The sequence below is a fragment of the Salarias fasciatus genome, chromosome 20 (assembly GCF_902148845.1).
Source record: "Salarias fasciatus chromosome 20, fSalaFa1.1, whole genome shotgun sequence".
Taxonomy (NCBI): Eukaryota; Metazoa; Chordata; class Actinopteri; order Blenniiformes; family Blenniidae; genus Salarias; species Salarias fasciatus.
In genome coordinates this window covers 18,593,464-18,611,704 of record NC_043764.1, presented here as the reverse complement: position 1 = coordinate 18,611,704, position 18,241 = coordinate 18,593,464, and the positions used below count along the sequence as shown (strand labels likewise).

At 42.9% G+C, this 18,241-nt stretch overlaps 1 protein-coding gene across 4 annotated transcripts in view; it reads right to left on the bottom strand.

Moving 5' to 3' along the window:
• tmcc1a (transmembrane and coiled-coil domain family 1a) overlaps positions 1 to 18,241 on the bottom strand; it is a 43,866-nt gene that overhangs the window by 9,173 nt on the left and 16,452 nt on the right. The window lies entirely within an intron of this gene.

Below are 18,241 nucleotides of genomic sequence, written 5' to 3'. Positions count from 1 at the left end.
CACCCACACCGCAGGGGAAAACTTCTCTCGCTGCTGCATGTCAGACTGGGAACACCGGCTGGTTTGTATAAGAGCTTCTGATCCTGGTAAAGCTGGTTACAGCCATGACAGGGCAACTCTGACTTACCGCGGATTGGCTAAAGGCCTGGGAAAAGCCCGGCAAAAACCTAAACACTCAAACCTGCAAAATGCATTTCACACAAAAAGGCATTTAGGGAGCATTACCGAGCTAACATTGTTAGATATGCATCACGCATAATTAAATACATGCAGCGGGAACATCTTGTGCTGGCCCATCTGAATCTCCCTCGACCACAGACGACACTGAGAAATGCCCCAAATTCCTGCCCGTTCAATGTAGGTCACAGAGCAAATATGTCCTCATGCCGCCATCACAGTTTTTTTTTTTCCTTTTTTTGATCGAATGATTCCACTTCTCATTTCTCGCCACCATGAAACTTGCCTGGCTTTCTTTTTCTTAAAATCCTACTATTTCTTCTTTTCTTTCTTTTTTTTTTTTAAATGAGATGACTTCCTCCATTTTGGACACAGATAGTGTGAAGATTGAAGCTATCTTGATGGTCAGATAGCGGAAAAAGACACAGTCAAAGGATCCCGTCAGACTCGTCTTATCGCGGCTCTAACCAGGTCAGTTCAGGTGGAATTTGAACCCACCCTTCAACCGCGACTTGCAGCTTGATTAAAGATGTATGAATTTCACACACGTTTGAGAACAAAACAATAATATCACAACCTTTGTTATGTGTCACACTTACAATGGCCTTGAAGACATTATTTAGCATAAACAAGTCCAAAAAAAAAAAAGCCGGACCAGTGCAACGCGCCGTGATTGTTTTGGATATAAACACTTCAGTCTGCAACACTGAAGACGTCTCACCCCGCTTTGTGTTCTCTGCTGTCAAGGTCAAGTTTCTGTGATTTGTAGGCCGGAAGCACAGTACCTTGTTGGTTGTTGGGCCAAGCATTTCAGCTGAAACGCCGTGAACTTCCCCAGCTCTCGTGTTTCTTGTCAAGCGGCCGGCTCACATGCCAAATGAGAAAGCGACGCTACGCGGATACCGTAATTTCAGGTTTCTCCTTGAGAAAGCCGCTCTGCTCCACACATCTCCGATTATAGCCTTCTCTGAGGTATTGAAAATGTGCTGAGCTGATATATATATATGTAACAGGATATCAGGGAGTTTTAGTAATTGTAGGCTGGGTTACCTGGTTCTGATTCCTCTTATCTGCTGAGTTCAATGTTGATAAGGAAGCTCAACAATTAAGGTGTTCAGTATGATTAGAGCCGTACCATCCACCTTCAAATCGTTCAATAGTCCATTGATACCAGCTGTATCTCTCCGGCTTGATTACACAGTTCCTGGGCGGCTGAACTTCACACTTGTGATTAGTTGATCTGATCTTTAACCCCACCATCTGGGGATCGGAAGGCAGACACAGTTGGCATGGCAACGGCATGACGGCACTGAGACATCCAGGGGATTTTCCAAAAAAATCTATTAAAAAAAAGTATCAGTTTGCGCTGCACACTGTGAAGCTTTTAGTCAGGCATGCATGGAGATGCCATGTGGTGCAAAAAGCATGGAGCTGCACTGATTATTTATTGATGATTTTTTTTTTTTTTGGTCATTTAACATCATTTTGCGGCTGATTTGCCATATCTAACACCAGGACCGTTTGCCCCTTATTACTTTTCCATGGTTTGACATCCTGTCCCATCATGATAAATGACGCAGTATAGGAAATTACACAAAAGAGAAGATGTTTTTTTTTGTTGTTGTTGTGCTTTTTCTTATTTCCTTCAGGGGGATCCCGTGTTGCAACAATGACCCCCATTCACCAGCACTGAAAAATTACATAACTCACTGTGAAGCTGGACAAGGGGCAGTTTACCCAACACACACACACCCATGAATTATCTTAGAAGAGAAAGTTGCACCAATAATCACACACAAGAGACATGCACACACACACACACACACACACACACACACACACACACACACACACACACACACACACACACACACACACACACACACACACACACACACACACACACACACACACACACACACACACACACACACACACACACACACACACACACACACACACACACACACACAGGTGCCTGCTAATCCATTTCCCCAGGATTTCAGAAGGTGTTATAAAAGTGTTTCCTACTCATAAGTAAAAGAAGGAAACACATTGGCAGCAGAGCGTGAACAACAACAACAACAAAAACCCTCTGTTAATGTTTTACTCTTATAACAGCGAGGTCAAGCAAAATGTTTTTCACATCAGGAGGTTTTGTGGCTTCAATGTTTTTAAAACACCTGTCATATTTTCAACAAGTATTGAGTTTCAATACAGACATTTAAACAGTAGATCAATATAAACAAATACTTGATTTACTGCAGTGGTGACTGATTTATCCTCAAACATGAAGAATAAATCAACTGAGAAAATATAAATAATGCAAACGTTCACAAATCCAAGAGGAGACTCACAGTGGTAGGGGAAGGAAGTGGAGAGGTGTCAGCAGTTCCCAGGTTGAGGATGACCTCCATGGCCGAGAGACGCATGCGTGCCGCTTGGAATTCAGTTTGCTTATCTATTTGTGTGTCTCACAGAAGACAACTGCAGTTGGGGGAGGAGGAGGAGAGGAGCGGCCTTGCACTTGAGGAGCTCTCATCACTCAGGACAGTCCATCCAAACAAAGTCCACTCGACCCAAACTCGACTGGACAAAGACTTCAACTGACAAGAAGGAATCAGAGACTTAGCTCGACTGAACAGCTTAGAGAGCTCAAGATCTCCTGTGTTGAACCATTTGACACCTTCAGATCCAAGAGAGAGACGTTCCTCAAAGTCCTCCAGCACGCGTCAGCGCAAACCCTGCACACCCTTCAGAGTCGGGGCGCCTATGGAACGCACGTCTGCGCTCCAGCAGGCACGCCGGCAGAGGCGGTAAACTGTATGAAGGCTCGCCAGGTTGGATGCAGGCAGGAGTGAAAGAAGAAAGGGTCTGCTGTGAAGTTGAGTGTTCAAAAGAGTCCATCGGGTATAAAATCCTCAGAGGGGGAGAACAGAGAGGCAGAGACCCAGAAGACGGATGTGAGGGGAGCACGGGAGCAGGCAGGGAAAAAAGAGCCCACCAGGAGCTGTCACTGAGAGGGAGACGGAGGGAGAGAGAGAGAGGGAGCAAAGGAGAGAGGGGTTGTGGGAAGGCTTCATGATGGGAGGGGGGGACTTGAGCTAGAGTTTCTGGGCCATTTCGGCTCCAAAACTTTGGGTAGCTCTCAGGCAGAAAGAATAAAGGAGGAGATTCTTCTCCCTCGTCTCAATTATTACACAGTGTGATTGTCTTGGCCAATCAATTTCCTGACTGATCACACTCTAATGAGTCGCCTTCCTCCATCTGTGTGTGCTAACAGGCTGGGAAAGACAGATATGACAAACAGTACATACTGAACCAGCTGAACTGTGCTCAGAGTGGGGCTCTGCTTTAAAGTGGATTGCATAATTAAAGGTACACGTGTGCAAGTGAATGAAAATATTCCGCTTAAGATAGAAAACAAGAGAAAAGACCTGGATTACCACAGATTACTCAGTCATATGATGATTACAAAGCTGCTATTCAAAAGTACGTTTAAGTGCACACACAAGACTGATGTTGTTACCGTGTTACGTACATGTTTATGTATCCACATCTAAAAGCAGCCTTCGCTTGGTGAGAAAATCTGTTACTCTGTAAACAGATATTTCATTCAGACAGGTAAATTACAAATTATCTATTTTGAAGCTGAAATCTCAAGTCACCTTAAAACACTCCCGCTTGCACTGTTTGCTTAGCATAATTATCTTTTTAAAAACAAACCTAAAAAATAAAGTGGATTTCCGAGCCATCACTTTAAAATGGCTCCAAAGCAATTAGGGAGAAAAAAGCTAAGCAGGTAGGGGGTGTGAGGGGTAAGGCAGGACAAGGGCCACTAAAGACTTCTGAGCAGAAGCCGACAGGAGGGAGGGGGGAGAAGAGGCCATGAATAGGCTTTAATGAGAGAGCGGGAGGAGTCTGGGGGCCCTGAGAGAGAGCGAGAGAGAGCGAGAGAGAGAGAGAGAGGGGAGGATTGGGGGGCAAAGGCTTCTTACATAAGAACAAACTAAACTTGCTCAGATAGAAGTGTGACATGCTGGTTTGACCCTGGTACAAAGCAAAAGGTTATATTGTAAAAAATGTGGTATGGTAAATGTCAATAAATCAATACAGCTATTTCATTTCACTAATCTTTCACTAATACTGTAATCAAGACAACTGCTTGTGGACGGCACTGACTGGAAGTTCATACATCGAGCACGATTTTCCTTACAGCTGACTTAACTGTTGATCTGAAGTCATTCAGCTGAATCCAACACGGGACTGTCCGCCTATCAGGTTCCTCTCAGCGTGAGTGTCGGTGTCATTTCAGCCTAAAGTATCCCCCGGAGGCCATGTGGATCCCAGCCACTCCGGGCCGTCCAGGAATACTCACTCTTTCAGGGTGACTCAACTTCTTTTCACATTCTCCACCAGGATTAATGGCATACTGCAAATGGCAGAGTGACTCTGCAATGACAGAATCCTGGTGGGGGTGGGAGGAGGGGGGCAGTATGCACGTCCTGACAAGTGACGGATACTGGAAAAGGACATAAAATGAGAATGCTGGCCTCGGGGGGAGATGTACCTCATTAGGGCGACATTAGTTAGTCAAAATTACGGGACAGAGAGAACAGCTGTGGCTTGCCTCAGGTGCCGTTTACACACAGAAATTAATGATAACTAAATGTTAAGCAAGACACGAGCAATCTATTTTAGAGTTTCAGAAGGTACGTACAGCCACTGCATAAAAAGTTGGCTAAATTGTTGTTACAAGAATGAAAAGGGACATTAAAACAGACAAAACATGCAGTCTGTGCCAAGTCCTTAATATCAGCGTAGGTGTTCCTATCACATGTGATCAATTAAACCTGATCTTATCTTTGTTGGGGCACTTGTACAAACTGAAGAGTAACTGACCTCAGCCCTGCTCCACAAAAGATCTGGAGCGAGCCGGTCAAAAACAATTCCAGAAAATGGCAAAGACAAGAGAAGCGAGCCGAGGAAAAAGGTCAAACACAGTTCGCATGAACAGAGAAGCCAACTCTGCTCCACAGACCACCAAGAAACTCAAATCTGCCACACTCCATCTTCTACAGCCGAGTGTGTTGTAAAAATGATAGAAGACTTGTGACTGAACACATAGAAAATGCAGGGAAATCCATGAAGACCACCAGCAGATTGGAGTGAAAAACTGTGAGGTATATGAAGCTGGAAACAGATAGAATTACAGCAAAAACACCAACAAAAACTTTCTAAAATGAGCCATCTTAAGCCAACAAGAATAAATAAATAACCAAGATAAATCAGCTTAAAGTGGGAAATGACCCCTGTTACCTATTTAAATATTTGAACCTGTAATAAAAAGGTAATAAACCTGTCAAATGCTGAAAGAACATTTAATCTCAGATAGAACTGAGGTGTGAATGACCAGATTCCACCTAGGAGGGGAAAAACAGCAACCTCCCGTCCATATCATGGCTGAACTGAAAAGCCTCGCTGTTAAAACATGGAGGAAATCTCAACACAAGAGAAACTGACAGTGAAAGGTCAAACAGATCAACAGGATCCAAAAGGGCAAATCAAATGATGAAACTATGAACACATTTTCTTCATCATGACTAATATCCTGCTTCCTGTCTATTTTTGTTGGAGAATTATCTCTTGTTTGGTTGTAATTTTTTGCCTGTTGTTGAATCCACTTTTCATTCTTTATATCTTAGTGCTTTAAAAACGTTGAGGTCACTCTACTGTTTCGCTTGTTGGGTAAATGACAATCAAATACAGTGAGCTAAAACTGAACTTTCAACCAAAATAATACGTGTAACACTCACTTTCACACCTCGGGGCAATTTGGAATAACCATCAGGCGTGTTTGTGGACTCTATGAGGCGAGAGCGCCAAGTTAATGTGACACATATAAACAAACTGTGTGTCTTTGTGTGTGTGTGTGTCAGAGAACACAAACTACACTTGTTCACACAAGGTCAGTCCCAACCTGTTGAGACACATCTTCTCATTTAATAGGTTTGGGAAACATGTGGCTCCAATACGATGCAGTGAGCCAGGGTGATGAATGTGCCACAAAACATTTCTTTCTTACTCAAATTGCATTTCTCATCTGTCTTCAGGGGAACAGGAACTGCTGAACTGGTGATGTATCAGTTCAATCCAAGGCAGAAACGCTTATCGAGATATATAGCTGCCCGGCAGACGGACTTGGACCGCCGCCCAGCAGTAGTACACATCCGGGGAAATTGGCCGTGGTAAAAGAAACTATTTCAAATGTTTTACTGTTGCTATTATTTTGTTTTAGGGTATTACAAGAATTTTAAACATCTTATACAAGTTTAACAGACATACTGTCCCGCCCTTGACGACTTCCAGCACAAAGGCACAGGAGACAGCTTGTGAATCTCTCCTGATTGACTTTACAGAGACCTAATAACACATAACGCTCATTGTCATGCAGAGAACAGAGCGGAGGACTGGGCATGAGCCAGGGCGATGGTTCCCAGCCAGATAGTTTAGCAAGAATTCAGGGGGGACAGAGATGAGTCTGGTGTGGACATACGTGGTCTGGGGTTAGAGAGAGGAGAAAGAATGGATTGCATGTAAAATCCAACGAGAAAATGTGAAAACTGAACAAAGGGTTTCACTTTTTTTTTTTTCATTTGGGACATCATGTAGTAGCTGTTCTGCTTCCCTAAAATTATGCACCCAAGTGAAGAATCACACAAAAATATTGCTTTACCGTGCCAAAACCACAGTCCCCGCCATGTGACAGCAAGTTCGGATTAGTTCTGCTGCGGCATGCTTTAGTGGTGTGAGAGGTTACGTAAAGACAGAAGAGCAAGAGCTTTGTCTGCATGGGCCGATGGTAACTCAAGCCTAAAAGAGGAGACAACCATGACTCGGGGTTCTGGCTCTTTTAAACAATTCCTTTTCCATTAAAAGAAGCCCCCTTCCCAACACTGGCTGTCCCTTCCCTCCCAGTCTGTGCTGCAGGATAATCAATGGCCCTATTAGCAGTTACATAAACCCCTGGGCACTTTATACACAGAGGCTATTATGACTGGCGAGGTCAGAGAGCGTGAAACATCTCAGGAGCCAATTCCAACACGGGCATATTCCGGCAGGCAGGAAGACAAACAAATGACAACGACAACAAGCCAAATGATCACGTCTTCTCATGGTCTGTTTGGAAATGTAATCGTGAACAGCATCAGTCCTGCGTCAGAGAGGTCACAGTGCCAGCGCCATTGTTTAGAAATGATCATTAAAAACATGGGTTCACACAACAGGCCTTCAAAATTACTGCACTATGGTAGATACATTTGTACATAATCATAAGGGAATTTTCAATTCCCGGTAACTTTTTTAGGTCAGATGAGTACAATGCAGCAATTCAGCAGTTTCAACGACCACAAATTGTTTTGTGTGAACTGTTTCAATTCGATTTACTTGTGAATAAAGAAATCCTCGGGATAAACATTTGTCAAGATCAGTGTTAAAAATACACAATATGAAGCTTTGGTCAAGGTATCTGAATTTGATCTTGGGATGCCCTCTGTACTCTGTGTCCTCCCTCCTCACTGACCTTCATCCTCAGCATCACGGCCATCACTCCACCTACATATTAGGGGTGGTGAAAAAAATCGATTATTGATTAATCGCGAATATGTTTATGGACGAGCACGAATCGATTATTAAATTTTCAAAAATTGATTCATTTCCCATTATTTTATTTTGTAAAAATTAGATCGTGCGTAGAGCGCGGACCGAGTTCCTCAGGTGCGTGCGGCGGCTAGAGCGAGGGAGCGGTGAAATGGAGGAGAAAGCAGCCACTAGCAAGCAAGCCGAACCTCTCCACACAGGCGCAAACATGTGCGAGTTTATCCAAGCTGTGGCAGACGAATGGGGAGACGGAGACACATGACCTTGTTCTCGTCACCGACAATGTCTCAAATATGAACCTTGCTGCAGGGCTTGGCAACTTTCTACATATCTGGGCGGAGTCAGACGGATCACCGCAGCACCACAGCCACTCATGTGTTGGAGCAAAGGCGAGCTCTACTCGGTACGCAAACGACTTCAAATGCATTTCTAAAATAAGAAAATGCAATTCATAATATAGGCTGCTAGTAATTGCCTTTTTTCCCCCTTTATTTTATCAGAACTGCCTAAACACAAATTCAAGACCTCCAAAGGAAAAACGTTGTAACCTGCCACCCACTGAAGGATGACACTTTAACTGATGAAAACTTCGGATTTAAAGGCAGTAAATCTTCATCTTCACCGTAAGAGCTTGTGCCTCACTAGGGGGCTGCTAATTACAAAATACAATGAAATAACAAAAATACAAAACTGGTTTCTCCGTTCCGTTTCAAACTCCGCTCCATTCATTCAACCGTCGTCAAGCAGCCTCACCAAAAAACGTCTTTACAGGAAACAGTGCTATCAAAATAAAAGTATCACATATCAAAACCGGAAGTTCATTTCCGCTTACAGCAAACAAATATCGGTAGTACAGCTCAATAAAATAAAAGACAGCAATAATGGAAATTGAACATTTAAATTAAATTATGGTTATTTACAAACATTTTCCATGTTTTGTTTTTTATTCTTTTTTTTACATGTGTTAAGTAAGAACAGATCATTTTGAAGTTACAGAAAGCTCTTTGAATTGTTGTTCAATAAAAGAGAAGTTAAGTAATTCAGCAGCCAACTGTTTTAATGGTGCAATATCTTTGTGGTGTATTTGGGTTACTGCTGTCAAATGGAAAATCAATAATCGGTATCGAAAATCGTTAATAATCGAAAATCGGTTTGTAATCGAATCGGGACTTCAATAATCGCAATCGAATCGAATCGGGACATTGTACAGATTAACCAGCCCTACTACGTATGACCGGCCTCATCTCTGTCACTTGTGTGTGTGTGTGTGTGTCGAAGCAGAGTGTGTACGCGTAGCAACACAATGTGTTGAAGGTGCTGGAGGAAAACAGAGTATGTGGAGGGCCGCCGTGTTTGTCTACTGCTGGTGGTATTTGTTGGGGCAGCTTCTGTTTATACTCAATCCATCCTGGTTATGCAACATAACGGAAAGGGCACCGGCCCAAAACGCAGGGTCGGTCTGGCTGGATGCTGCACAATACTCAGAGTACCAAGAGCCAGTATGTAAACCCAAACACAGTGCCAGCCTATTCAGAAGCAGGAAGATGAAGAATGTAGAACAAACAGTCCCAGCTTTTTGGCCCCAGGGGATTATTTGGTCTGGACTCTTGCTGCCCCCTTTTTTAAACACACTTACTAGATGAGGGAACTTCGACTCTGGACACTAAAAAGCTGAAAATTTTGAAACAGACAGATAATGAACATTTAGATAACAGTACAGTGATCTAAAAATATCTTTAACAAACTACTTTTCATTGCTGATTTAGGACACTCTAATACAATGATGATAGCTCCTTAATGTATGTAGCTGTTAACATTCTGAACCACGCACGGAGGGATAAACTGATATATTTTGAACCATTATGACTCAGTTACTCAAAGTCTATTGAGAACGGATGTGTCATGACAGGGAAGGTAAATCAAAGTTAATGAGGGCACAGTTTTATTTTGTTTTATTTAGGTGCTTCAGCAGCAAAGCATTGCTATCAATCTATCAGCAGCCTCACTGCACACCCACATTTGATTAATTTACAACTGTACAGGGCCTCTGGTTAAAAGGGGTGGACATAAAGTAAACCAATAAAACATACAGAAATAAAACCTGAACACTCTGCAGACAGCGATCGCGTCACTTCTGGACTTTGCCAGTCAACTACAGAATCAATCCAGCAGGGGGAGCCAGCACACGCTGCATGATGAGCGGCTCTGTCTGGTTTCTCATTTCCTCACAGGTTTCCTGTCAATAAAACCTTTGCATTTCTATTGCATTCTTCCAATACCACCTGACACACTCGCAGACCCGAGCGTCATTTACCGTGTCTGAAGAGGCATTTACAACAAGACGTCTGAGCGACTTGACGGTATGAAAAGGGAGGGAGGGACGGCATGTCAGAGAGACGGAGGGCAGACATGGAGGCAAGCAGTGTGGTCATAAATTATAAAAGCATGATGGGCAGAGATTGGGAAACAAAGGAAGTAAGGATAAAGATCTGTGGGTCTATAGCGAACTGGAAAAAAAAAGAGGAAAAAAACACTTTACCCAATCTGTGATTTTAAGATAAGGCTTCCTGAACTATCACAGACTTCATAACTCAAAATGATATCAGTGAGGTTATTTTAGGAGTCCTGCTAGTGGGACAGAACATAAGTGGACTGTGAGAAAATGAAACATTCCCAGGATTCCTCCGAGCTGACACACATGAGAATGAGAGGGACGGTTCTGGTTATTAGCGGAGAGAAAATATGATATTTCCCTGGAGGTCGTGATCAGATTTGAATTGTCTGTGCACGTGTGCTCTAAGTGGGTCAGTGGAGCAGAGCTGAGCTCAGCGATCTATAGCCTCATCCATAATTCATCGCAGTCGCGCAAATGATATAGACGGAGCAGGGAGTGGCAGGGACGCATCTCCTGTTTGCCTTGTCTCCAATCTGTATTTCTTAGAAGAGCAATTTCCCTTTGGAAACAATCGACTGATCGGGCTGAGCGAGGGGAGAAAAAAAACCAAACACACCGAGCCGAGGAAGTCATTTTCAGAGTTAATCCGGACAGCTGGCTCTGGGAGGGCAAGCAGTGTTTACACTGAAGAATCACTGTGCCAGACAACTGTGTGAGGAACAGCAGCAGTCAAACTGTGGCCAAACGGAGGGAAAATAATCAACTGAGCAGGATGGTTTTAGTAAGAATTTTGGTAAAACAATTACATTTTAACTCTATTCTTCAACTTTTACCAGGAAATGCAAAAAAAAATTGGTTGTTTTTTGAAGAAACGCTCCACATATCTGAGGATCAGATATGTAGGTTAGGGTTGACCGGGACGTCCTCAGTGACTTACTGACAAAGTATGTGGTGTTTTTGGAACGGCTGAGAAAACAACCGAGATACACGAGCATACCCACACGAATGTCACGCATACGCCACAAACCAGAAGAGGAAGGACCAGCTGCAGGCCAAAAATAAATACACAAAGGATGACCCACAGAGATTCACTGCTGACATGGCCATATATATATGCACATGATCACATGCACGGACGAAGGAAAATCTGTCACGACTAAAGTTGTTTCCTGAAAAATCCCTAAGGTGGTGTTATCCTTTCACACACATAAAAGCTATTTATCATCTGGACTCTATGATAAACCTCTAGATTCTAGAGAGAAGATGTGGATTATTTACCTCTCAGAAAGAATAATAATAAAAGTTTTTCCTGACGATATTCATGCAGGTCATTTCAACATCCTTGACTCCAGTGAACCTGATCAGCTCTGCTTCAGACATCTGTCTATTAATAGCGGCAGAGAAACCAGCGGAGAGCTGCTGCAGACTCCTTCCTCATTCAGGCCCAGATTAGAAAACCTATCAAACTGACTGACATGGAAAAATGACCTCCGTTATCGGCCTTTCGCCATAAATCTGCTTATCCTGCTAATCGAGACCAACACACACACACACACACACACACACACACACACACACACACACACACACACACACACACACACACACACACACACACACACACACACACACACACACACACACACAATATTGCTTCATTCACCCCAATTTCCCAACAGTTTCAATCACACTTGTAAGCGCCAACTGCAGAGTTGTTAGCGATAGTGAAGTGGGTTTGGGGTTGTGAATGCTAATTGCAGCCAGTAGCGGATCGGGGCGTTGGCCTTTATGTATAATGACTTGAATATTCAACAGCCTAATTAAACAGGCTGGGGATACGCTTCAAAGGGAACACAAACAGTTGGGTGGCGCGCGCACACACACACACACACACAAAATATGATTCAAGTGTACTTCCTCGATTTTACACATAAATCATTAACAAGTAAAGCTGTTTGCTTTTGTTTGCTTGTTTTCTTTTGAAGAGGAAGACAGAAGTCCCGTGGAGGTCTATTAACTGTCACACACAGACGCTCCGTCGCCGCCTGTTCTCTTCTCAGCGCTCTTTGTAAAGCCATTCAGAGCGAAGTGTCTTCATCACCTACATTTAACTGATACGGTGCCATCCCTGCATGCCTCCTGAAATAAAATAACAAAACGCGAAGCTGTTCAGAAGAAGCAGAGCTGAACCCGAAGTTGTTGCATTTGTCAAACTGCCGGTGAGTCTAATTTTAGAAGGCACCTTTTTCCCCTGCCTTTCGAATACGGTTGCTATTTCACCAGACAGGCTGACGAGGCGGCTGCAAGATCAGACGGCGACCTGCGAGCATTCAGCCGGGCAAAGCCGCTTCGGCCGTCTTTGAAAATCGCCCTGTTACCATGGCGATGGGTAACTGGCTCCACGTCTGAGGACTGGACTCAGATGAGAGAAAGAGCAATGAAGAGAGAGCGAGAGGAGGAGGAGGAGAAGTGAGACCAACAGCGAGGAGGTAAAGGGCGTGGAGACGGAAATAATGAAGTACGGGAAACTGGCGAAGAGGTAAAACTCACAAATAGCGCTCAGTTGTGCAGATCTGCACATTTAGGAAAACATCCTCTCCGATTACATATCATGCTGGACAAAGCAAATTTCTCAATAAATCACAAATATACAAAAACACTAAAAGTACACACAGGCAGGTGATCCAAAGGAAAAAAAAAAACTCTGAGCTGGTGAATCATCTGATGAGAACACACATCCTTCATTAATTGCATTTTGAAGTCTTTAAAGAGATCAGCTGGTGAGAGGAATCACTTTGCCCGTGACAGACATGCTCATTGTTGGATCAATTATGTGTTTTGTTGGCTTCCCCATGCAAAGCCTGGCATGAATCCTCACATTATGATTGCTGTTTTGACCCCCGCTGTGCAAACCATCCAACTGGAGCACAGCGCAAACATGACAGAGAACTCACTGGCTCAACTGATATCACAAGTCCAGACTGAGCGCAGCGCAGCAGTCTTTACAAAGTGTGTTGTTTTGGTTTTTTTCTACACTGCTCTCTCTCTAACAGAGCCTGGCAGTGATTAAAGACTTCCAATACAGACAGACACACACAATGGACAAGCTGCAAGTACTGCAAGTAAGGGACAAATCCAGAAATAAGACGAGATAACTGAGCGGAACAAGCCGTTGAACTGATTAATTCAGTCGATACCGGCGTCCCTCCTGAAGATAAATCACCTGACACACGTCCGCGTTGTAACGAGTAAACTTGATTCTCTTTGGATCACAATAAATGAAAAAAGTAACAGTATTTTGGCTGTAGATAAGTGAAAGGAAAAGGAATTGCAGCTCCAACAGTAAACGATTAAACACCAGATAAGTAGTTGAAGAAAGCAAACGTATTCAAGGTTGACATTTTTGTTATTTCTTCCCAGAAAGCCCACGCAAATAAGAAGACCTGGAAAACCCATTTCTGTCTTCACGCACCGTCACCGTTTGGCTATAAAGGCGTGAAACCGTCTCATCGTCGACAACTACAACCGTGAAATACAAACAGGATGACACAGTCTGACAGCGGCGCGTACAGCGTCTGATAAACAATTAGCTCCGGTAGCCGGTCCTCAGCAAACACGCTGGGATGACTTCACCGCCAGCGTGGACGAGGAGCACGTTTCATCAGCCCCATGGCTCTCTCGCTCCGCTCAGAGTCAATCGAAACCGACTTGTTTGATTATACACTGGTTTGACTGTGCTCTTCTGTTTCAGTGCGACGCGAGCCACGGAGGCGGTGGTTTGCTGAGACCGGCTGCTTAGGGTAATGAATATTTGCAGTGCTAGTTACATCGGAGAGGGGATGACAGAGCAATGTGTTTTTTGTTTATCTTTTAAAAAAACTTTTTGCAGAGGTCACAATCACTTTCATCAACACACAGCCAACAGCCCGAGGAGGCGAGAGACCATTAGAAGGCGGTTATGAGGATGTTAAATTAGCAGGGACAGAACAGGCCTCAGGGAACCAGGTGATGTTCGGATCCTCCCACTGATTCTCTCTCTCTCCCTCATTTAAAGGACAACAGCAACAGCAGAAATACACAAAACACCAAAACCTTTTCAAACGGATTACGCTACAAACCAAACGGTAGCAGCTTCTGCAACATCATGATAATATAATAGAAATACAGTAATCCACACTTGGAATGAAATGGTCTAAAATGTAAAACGGAAGTAATTTGTAGGAGTTTAAGTGATCGAACAAAAAGTTACATAAGAATAAATTAAGCCTTAAAAAACGAAGTTATTCCATATAGGAATGTTATATATGGAATTAAACAGGTAAATCTGGGCCACAATAGAATATAAGCCATTTTCACACACTCCAATAAAAAAACTACATCACCAGACAAATTATTTACCAAACATCAAAGTACATGTAGAGTCATTTCATCGACCCACCTGCCATATTCTGGAACAAAATAGCCAGCGTTCCCTTGATTTTGACTTTAAAATTATTCAATTCCATCTCGCTGCAAATATTTACCACTTCTTTTCTTGATTTGAACTGTGCACTTTATTTTGAACATGTCAACACAGTTAAACAGTGAATATGTTTTATATGTCCGAAAGGGAGTAGGAAGAAGTCAAAAGCTTATTGAATCCTACCCCCATTCCCTCTTTGTCAATTTGATAATTTATGTGCCTCTATGAGCCAAAAGTCTACAGCTAAGCAACACCCATCACTCAGTGACACACCACAAACAAAACAACCCTCTCGCCACAAGATCCTGTACCTTGCCAAGATCAGGTCTTTATATGTCCGTTTAAATTCAGTTGCATTTGAGATTTGTCTGGTCTCTTTTACTCCACGTATTGTGACACAGAAACTCTTCAGGGTGGTTCGGACTTTATGATCTTTAAACTGGATCTTTCTTTTCCCCAACAGTTTTCAGAAAACTCTGCCTTACATCAAATCATTAAAAATAGAGCAAACAATTACTCAGGCTTGACGAGATGTGGTGCTGAAGACATTAAGAAAAGAAAAAAAAAATCGTGACAGATAAATAGACTATGCAGTGTGTTCCTATCATGAGCAGATGATCAGATGACACTGAGATGGTTTATAACTCATCCTCTGTGGTTCATTCAAGCAAATCAACGAGTGCTGGTGGTGGAGGGAAAACATGGCATGATACTCGAGGGAACGCTTCTACAATCAAAGTGTTATTCTAAATAAAGATGAACTAAAATTAAAGGATAAGTTCGGTTTAAACAATTTTCACGTTGTTCATGGAATGAAGTACAACAATATACTCACCCAGACGGCTTCTCTGATCCAAACAGTGCTTCGGGAGAAAGTTAGATCCAAAATCAAGTGGCGCACATCTATATACTGTTAGCCAATGGGGCATGTATATAGCCGCTCCTAAAACAGCTTTAATCCTCCAAAAACTCATTAGTTTCACCAATATTTCATCACAGTTCTCTCATGCCTCTCCTCCACAAGAGCCCGGTGTCGCGAGATATGTCATATATGCAGATATATGTTCGATTTGAATGTACTACTTGGCGTCCACGCGTATCTAGACACCTACATCTAGATATCTATGTCTACATGTCTAGGCGGTAGTGTGACGAGAGCTACGGAAGCCGCAGTGTTGTTGTGTGTGTGTGTTTTTTTCAACTGCCGACGCTAAATGCTAATGCTGCTTTTGCTAAAGAGAAACTCATTCAAAGTTCTCCTCCACAACATTTTCATCAGACAGATATTCGTCCATTTTACGCTACACTGGAAAAAAAAAAAGCACGGTGTGTAGCCTCAGGTTGCCCTGGAAACAATGAGCCGTAATGCGCATGCGTGCGGCAGCCATAAACAAAGCTTTCAGTTCAGAGGTCAACAAAACAACCAAAACATTTATCTCTGTAATATGCTTGAAAGAAGTCCAGAGGTGTTTGGCAGCGTGAGGATGTTTATTCCAAGAGCAGGTATCAGAAACATGCGTTAGCATCAGCAGTCGAAAAAACACACACACAACAACACTGCGGCTTCCGTAGCTCTCCTCACACTACCGCCTAGACATATAGACATAGATGTCTAGATGTAGGTGTCTAGATATGCGTGGACGCCAAGCAGTATATTCAAATCGAACATATATCTGCACATATGACATATCTCGCGACACCAGGCTGTCATGGAGGAGAGGCGTGAGCGGACCGCGATGAAATATTGGTGAAACTAATGAGTTTTTGGAGGATTAAAGCCGTTTTAGGAGGAGCTATATACATGCCCCATTGGCTAACAGTATATGGATGTGCGCCACTTGATTTTGGATCTAACTTTCTTCCGAAGCACTGTTTGGATCAGAAAAGCCTTCTGGGTGAGTATATTGTTGTACTTCATTCCATGAACAACGTGAAAACTGTTTAAACCGAACTTATCCTTTAAGGACTGGTGATTTTCACAACAGGCTTTATCAACTTAAAGGTATAATGGACGATGTTTTAGCCAATGAATGGCGTGATGCGAGTCTCAACTATTGGCCCTCCAACGTGTCAATCACGCTGGAGAAATGCTTGCGTAACGCCGTCAGGCGTGCTCGTAGGAGCAGCAGAGCAGGTAGGATGGTCTGGCGCATGCGCGTTTTTCAAAAAGTGAGTAACAGACGTTTGGCTTCGACTTTTTTTGAGAAAATCATCCATTATACCTTTAAGAAAGAGAGACTGATCAATAACAACTAGCTGCTTAGTTGTAACTCTGTGATGTCGAGTGAGCAACAGGAAATCACTCCATCTGGATGAAGACATTTCTACATTTAATGGCAGATGAGTGAATCAGTTGGAGTTTTATTAACAAAACCCAGGAAAGAGAGTTACACTGCACAGTCTCAAAGTTGTTAAAACAACATAAACATTTGAAGTGTAAAGTTTAAGAGTGTTTTACAACTCTTGAGTTACAAAAAAACTTGAGAACTATTTGACAAACGAAAGGATTATACTCAATAATATAGAAATACAATTTTTTTTTTTTTTTCCATTGGTGCTGATTCTGAAGGAGAACATCACAGGATATTTCTGCAATGATAATAACAATAAAGTGATAGACAAATGAGATGAGGGGTGAGCAGGAACACATGTGGGTCTGTGGAGATGTGGTTTAAGGGAAAGAGACGGGCTCGCTCTCTCAAACAACTTCAGCACAATAATCCCACACATCACACACTGGCAGGGGACGAGATGAGCGAACATTTGCAGACAGGCCCTGGAGGAGGCCGTGATCTTCAAAGACAATAACGGCTTCAATCGCTCAGACAGAAAGATTTGGTTCCAGAGGAGCAGCCTCAAGGGTAACCTTGTTTTTCTTTCAGAGTTTGTAGCTTATATCTGGCCTCGCGACACTCCTGAATAAAAACTGCAGCATTTCACTATCATCTGTCCTGAACCAGTTGTAAACCCTGACTCTAATGCTTTTACACCCCAGGCCTTTTACATCCTCCTCGGTTTATACTTCTGCTTTGTCTCTCAATCAATCTGAGAGCAGAGATGTGACGGGAGCGGATCAGACGTCAGGCCCTTTGGACACTGGCCTCCCGGTGCGGAAGAGTTTTAGCACAGCCTTCTCTCTTCAAGAGAGCAGAAGCAGAAAGACATATCAAACCCCTGGACGGCTGCAACACTTAGTCAGCATCTTAATATTGAAGATGACTCATAAAAGCTCTCTCACCAGCAATAATCAAACATCAACTTTGTAAATTTTTTACATCCCTTTGGGATAGTGCCACTCGAACTATAGACTGTTACTTTTTAACAGGAGTTAAGATAAAGTGCAAAGACGGGCCTCTCGGCATGTCACTGTATGGATGAAACTTCCTAAAAGTGATAATCTATGTTTGACAGAAGGAAGGAGGAAAAAAAAAATCAATCGAGGAAAAATACAATACATCCTTTCATCAATTGACTTTTGATACACATGTTTGTTTTGCACTAAGCAGCAGGGTCATTTTTTTTACAGTATTGATTACACTCAACAAAAC